Genomic DNA, 6,873 nt, shown 5'->3' on the forward strand with positions numbered 1-6,873 from the left:
CCTCCAAGAGGAACTCTCAATTCTGAATATCTATGCTCCAAATGCAAGGAGAGCCATATTCATTAAAGACACTTTAGTAAAGCTCAAATCACACATTACACCTCACACAATAATAGTGGGAGACTTCAACACGCTACTTTCATCACTGGACAGACCATGGAAACAGAAACTAAACAGGGACACAGTGAAACTAACAGAAGTTTTAAAACAAATAGATCTAACGGATATCTATAGAACATTTTATCCTAAAACAAAACGATATACCTTCGTCTCAGCACCTCATGGGACCTTCTCCAAAATTGACCATATAATTGGTCACAAAACAGGCCTCAACAGATACAAAAATATTGAAAATGTCCCATGCATCCTATCAGACCACCATGGACTAAGGCTGATCTTCAATAACAACATAAATAATGGAAAGCCAACATGCATGTGGAAACTGAACAACACTCTTCTCAATGATACCTTGGTCAAGGAAGGAATAAAGAAAGAAATTAAAGACTTTTTAGAGTTTAATGAAAATGAAGCCACAACCTACCCAAACCTATGGGACACAATGAAAGCATTTCTAAGAGGGAAACTCATAGCTCTGAGTGCCTCCAAGAAGAAACGGGAGAGAGCACATACTAGCAGCTTCACAACACAACTAAAAGCCCTAGAAAAAAAGGAAGCAAATTCACCCAAGAGGAGTAGACGGCAGGAAATAATCAAACTCAGGGGTGAAATCAACCAAGTGGAAACAAGAACTATTCAAAGAATTAACCAAACGAGGAATTGGTTCTTTGAGAAAATCAACAAGATAGATAAACCCTTAGCTAGACTCACCAGAGGGAACAGGGACAGCATCCTAATTAACAAAATCAGAAATGAAAAGGGAGACATTACAACAGATCCTGAAGAAATCCAAAACACCATCAGATCCTTCTACAAAAGGCTATACTCAACAAACTGGAAAACCTGGATGAAATGGATAAATTTCTAGACAGATACCAGGTAACAAAGTTAAATCAGGATCAAGTTAACGATCTAAACAGTTCCATATCCCCCAAGGAAATAGAAGCAGTCATTCATAGTCTCCCAGCCAAAAAAAGCCGAGGACCAGATGGGTTTAGTGCAGAGTTCTATCAAACCTTCAAAGAAGATCTAATTCCAGTTATGCACAAACTATTCCACAAAATAGAAGTAGAAGGTACTCTACCCAAATCATTCTAGGAAGCCACAATTACTGTGATACCTAAACCACAGAAAGATCCAACAAAGATAGAGAACTTCAGAGCAATTTTCTTTATGAATATCGATGCAAAAATACTCAATAAAATTCTCGCTAACCGAATCCAGGAACACATTAAAGCAATCATCCATCCTGATGGATAAAATCCTTGATCCATAAAATCAATTAGGTTTTATTCCAGGGATTCAGGGATGGTTTATTATCTGGAAATCCATCAACGTAATCCATTATATAAACAAACTCAAAGAAAAAAACCACATTGTCATCTCATTAGATGCAGAGAAAGCATTTGACAAGATCCAACACCCATTCATGATAAAAGTCTTGGAAAGATCAGGAATTCATGGCCCATACCTAAACATGATAAAAGCAATATACAGCAAACCAGTAGCCAAAATCAAAGTAAATGGTGAGAAGCTGGAAGCAATCCCACTAAAATCAGGGACTAGACAAGGCTGACCACATTCTCCCTACTTATTCAACATAGTCTTGAAGTCCTAGCCAGAGCAATTCGACAACAAAAGGAGATCAAGGGGATACAAACTGGAAAAGATGAAGTCAAAATATCACTCTTTGCAGATGATATGATATATATATATATATATATATATATATATATATATATATATGTGTGTGTGTGTGTGTGTGTGTGTGTGTGTGTGACCCTAAAAATCCCACCAGAGAACTCCTAAACCTGATAAACAGCTTCGGTGAAGTAGCTGGATATAAAATTAACTCAAACAAGTCAATGGCCTTTCTGTACACAAAGAATAAACAGACTGAGAAAGAAATTAGGAAAACAACTTACTTCTCAATAGTCACAAATAATATAAAATATTTTGGCGTGACTATAACTAAGGAAGTGATAGATCTATATGATAAGAAATTCAAGTCTCTGAAGAAGAAATTAAAGAAGATCTCAGAAGATGGAGAGTTCTCCCATGCTCATGGATTGGCAGGATCAACATTGTAAAAATGGTCAACTTGCCAAAAGCAATCTACAGATTCAATGCAATCCCCATCAAAATTCCAACTCAATTCTTCAACGAATTAGAAAGAGCAATCTGCAAATTCATCTGGAATAACAAAAAACCTAGAATAGCAAAACTCTTCTCAAGGATAAAAGAACCTCTGGTGGAATCACCATGCCTGACCTAAAGCTTTACTACAGATCAATTGTGATAAAAACTGCATGGTACTGGTATAGAGACAGACAAGTAGACCAATGGAATAGAATTGAAGACCCACAAATGAACCCATACACCTATGGTCACTTGATCTTCGACAAGGGAGCTAAAACCATCCAGTGGAAGAAAGACAGCATTTTCAACAAATGGTGCTGGCACAACTGGTGGTTATCATGTAGAAGAATGCAAAGTGATCCATTCCTATCTTCTTGTACTAAGGTCAAGTCTAAGTGGATCAAGGAACTCCACATAAAACCAGAGACACTGAACCTTATAGAGGAGAAAGTGGGGAAAAGCCTCGAAGCACAGGGGCAAAATTCCTGAATAGAACAGCAATGGCGTGTGCTGTAAGATTGAGGATTGACAAATGGGACCTCATGAAACTGCAAAGTTTCTGCAAGGCAACAACAGATTGGGAAAGGATCTTTACCTATCCTAAATCAGATAGGGGACTAATATCCAATATATATAAAGAACTCAAGAAGGTGGACTCCAGAAAATTAAATAACCCCATTAAAAATGGGGCTTAGAGCTGAACAAAGAATTCTCAATTTGGGAATACGGAATGACAGAGAAGCACCTAAAAAAATGTTCAACATCCTTAATGATCAGGGAAATGAAAATCAAAACAACCCTGAGATTCCATCTCACACCAGTCAGAAGGGCTAAGATCAAAAATTCAAGTGACAGCAGATGCTGTCGAGGATGTGGAGAAGGAGGAACACTCCTCCATTGTTGGTGGGATTGCAATCTTGTACAACCACTCTGGAAATCAGTCTGGTGGTTCCTCAGAAAATTGGACATAGTACTACCAGAGGATCCCGCAATACCTCTCCTGGGCATATATTCAGAAGATGTTCCAACTAGTAAGAAGGACACATGCTCCACTATGTTCATAGCAGCCTTATTTATAATAGCCAGAAGATGGAAAGAACCCAGATGCCCCTCAACAGAGGAATGGATACAAAAAATGTGGTACATTTACACAATGGAGTACTACTCAGCTATTAAAAAGAATGAATTTATGAAATTCCTAGGCAAATGGTTGGACCTGGAGGGCATCATCCTGAGTGAGGTAACACAATCACAAAAGAACTCAAATGATATGTACTCACAGATAAGTGGATATTAGCCCAGAAACTTTGTTTACCTGAGATATAAGAGACAATCTGTAAAACACATGAAACTGAAGAAGAACAAAGACCAAAGTGTGGACACTTTCCCCCTTCTTAGAATTGGAAACAATCACCCATGGAAGCAGTTACAGAGACAAAATTTGGAGCTGAGACAAAAGGATGGACCATTTAGAGACTGCCATATCCAGGGATCCATCCCATAATTAGCCTCCAAATGATGATACCATTGCATACACTAGCAAGCGTTTGCTGAAGGAACCCTGATATAGCTGTCTCTTGTGAGACTAGGCCAGGGCCTAGCAAACACAGAGGTGGATGCTCACAGTCAGCTATTGGATGGATCACAGGGCCCCCAATGGAGGAGCTAGAGAAAGTATCCAAAGAGCTAAAGAGATCTGCACCCTTGTAGGTGTAACAACATTATGAACTATCCTGTACCCTGGAGCTCTTGACTCTAGCTGCATATGTATCAAAAGATGGCCTAGTAGGACATCACTGGAAAGAGAGGCCCACTGGACATGCACGCAAACTTTATATGCCCCAGTACAGGGGAATGCCAGGGCCAAAAAGTGGGAATGGTTGGGTAGGGGAGTTGGGGGGAGGGTATGGGGGACTCTTGGGATAGCATTGGAAATGTAATTGAGGAAAATACGTAATAAAAAAAGACATTAAAAAAATAAAATAAAAATTCCTGAATTCTTTTGTTGGTTTTATGTATAAATAGCTGATTTCATATTTTGAAAAATGAAGTTTCATTAGTACTGAATGCCATAGAATACATGTGAATAAAGCATGGGGGGTTCAAGAAAATATCTCAGTGACTTGCTTTGAATGACGAAAAAGTATTATTTTTACTTGAAACAGGATTTAGAGTAACGGAGTATGAAATTACTAATGTTCTACAGACTTAAATTCTAAACTCATTATTTTATAATACCCCATATATGTCATATCTTAAATTTAAATTCTTATACATTTCAAATTTGGGATGGAAGTTTCTTGTAACATAATGATTATTCTCACTTCAAATAGGTCATAACTATTAGAAATTAATATTTTTCATTGCACAATCTCCAAGGAGCTAGAGTTCAAAGATTTTAACTATTTCAATTTTGGACAGTTATAATACACTTACATCATTACCTCCAGTTTCTCTCTCCAAGTCATTCCTTATACCCCTCATTATGCTTTTTCAAATTCATGACCTCTGTTTTCATCAAGTGTTGTTACACACATATCACATATGGGAAAGTTCATACATATTCATGTCTAAATATGCACATTTAACCTGCTCAGTTGTATAATATTAATTAGTGCTTTATTAGTGACTGTTCCATCAGTAATGTCTGTCTGTGTGGGAACTCCACCCCATAGCTTCTACTTCTTGCCAAATGAATACTCTTAACAAAGTATACTACGATGGATTAGTAGCCTTAACTATGAGAAAAGAGAATAAAACATATTTTTTAGCTGTCTGATCTATTCTATAGCAGGTAGCAATCTATACTGAATGCACAATCTTTTTACTAGAAGTTTTAAGAATTGTATTTCACTAGTTTGATGTATATAAGTATCATCCTGCCTAGTTTTAAATTCCCTATGGAGGAAAGCACATCACAAAATTTTAGTATTTTGAGTCATGTAACTAGTTCACTGAACATATCAAAAATGTGTTTGTGAATTGTATACATGCATCAGTGAACATGTTTGGATGGTTTCATACTTAGAGTTCCATCCTGAAATTTTTATTCAACCTTGTGGAACAAGCCTCTCTCAGGTGATGCACAGTGGTGGCCTGTGCTGTCCTGTAATTTCTAACTGGTTACTACTTTCTTTAGATGTTTTGTATTTCTTTTAAAAATGCAAGGCCCATATCAACTTTAAAAATCTGTTTTCAATTTCTCTACAAGAAAAATAATTTCTCAGTATGAATTTAGACACTGAAAAACAGTGAGGATGATGGAGGACTTTGAATGTTTGAATTTAAGTCAGAAGGGGAAAAATGCATTTATTTACAAGGAGTATCTTCAAGTTTAAAATAATGGCCTAATTAAGTGAAAAGGTTGGCCATTCATATAAAAATAACTGAAGGTTATACTAAGGCAGGTGCAAATGTAGACTGTGTCAGAACTTGAATTCACTCAGTAAATTGTTACATTGATGTTGGCACTGATTATATTTTACCTATTATATAATACAAAGAAATACTCTTGGAAATTGTGTTACATCCCTATGAGTCATTTATAATAAAGTTAATTTTGTGACATGTATTCAAAGTTTTGTTTATTAGTATTCCAAAGTTTTATCTATTAGAAATTTCAAAACTATTTTTACACTTTATTTCACTAGATAACATTACCAACATTTGAAATATGCTGGTAACATCTAATCAGTCTTAGGTTATATTTTATAATCATTACTTTTGACTATAGAGTAAAGAAAATAAAACAAAAATAACAAAATGAAAGAAACATTGTTTAAATGTGAAATTTTATACTGTGAATATAGCAATCTATCTGTATTAATATTTATTTTATTTATGGATACCTGTGTGTATACATATGACATGTGTGTGGACATGCATGCTATCAGAGAGCAAAAGAACAATTTTTGCCCTCTGTAGATAAAACGTCAAGTAATTCTGAGGTGGTAAAACATGGGTGCTAGAACTAAATTCAAGTCCTCAGCTAGAGCAGAACCAAGCGTTTACTAATGAGCTCTCTCCAGCCCCAAATTGAACATTTTAGCTAACAGGCATAAAGGCTCTTTTGCACTTATATGATTTTTGTTAGTAGTATAACTAAATTCACTTATATTGTAAATTGTATATTTATTGGAAGATTATCTTTCATTTAGAATAACAAAAATGAAATTTCTTGAATTGTAATAAATAAGAATGGATGGAAAAATTTGCGAGGGATAATTTAGCAATGTTTGGGGGGTATATTTCTTATATTTACATCCCAATTGTTTTAAATTTTTCAGCATGTGCTATTTCACCCGTTGTGTACTGTGTATTCATAACACTAACCTATTCTTTCAGAACATCCTGTAGTACTTATGTAATAAAATGTTAATTGTAAATATATATATATATATATATATATATACACTTTGTAGTAGAATAGAAAAAATTGAAGGTGATTTAGAAAGTTCTATTTCTTCAAGAAACCATAAATGCTTGTTTTCTATATGCTAAAAAGTGAAAGTTATTTTATTAGTGTGTTGAGGTTTTTGTTGTTGTTTTTGTTTTTTTGTTTTGTTTTTTTCTGATCATCTTGTGTTTTATTTATTTTTTGAATTGTTTTATTAGATA

This window comes from Mus musculus, chromosome 6, assembly GCF_000001635.26.
Source record: "Mus musculus strain C57BL/6J chromosome 6, GRCm38.p6 C57BL/6J".
NCBI classification, from domain to species: Eukaryota; Metazoa; Chordata; class Mammalia; order Rodentia; family Muridae; genus Mus; species Mus musculus.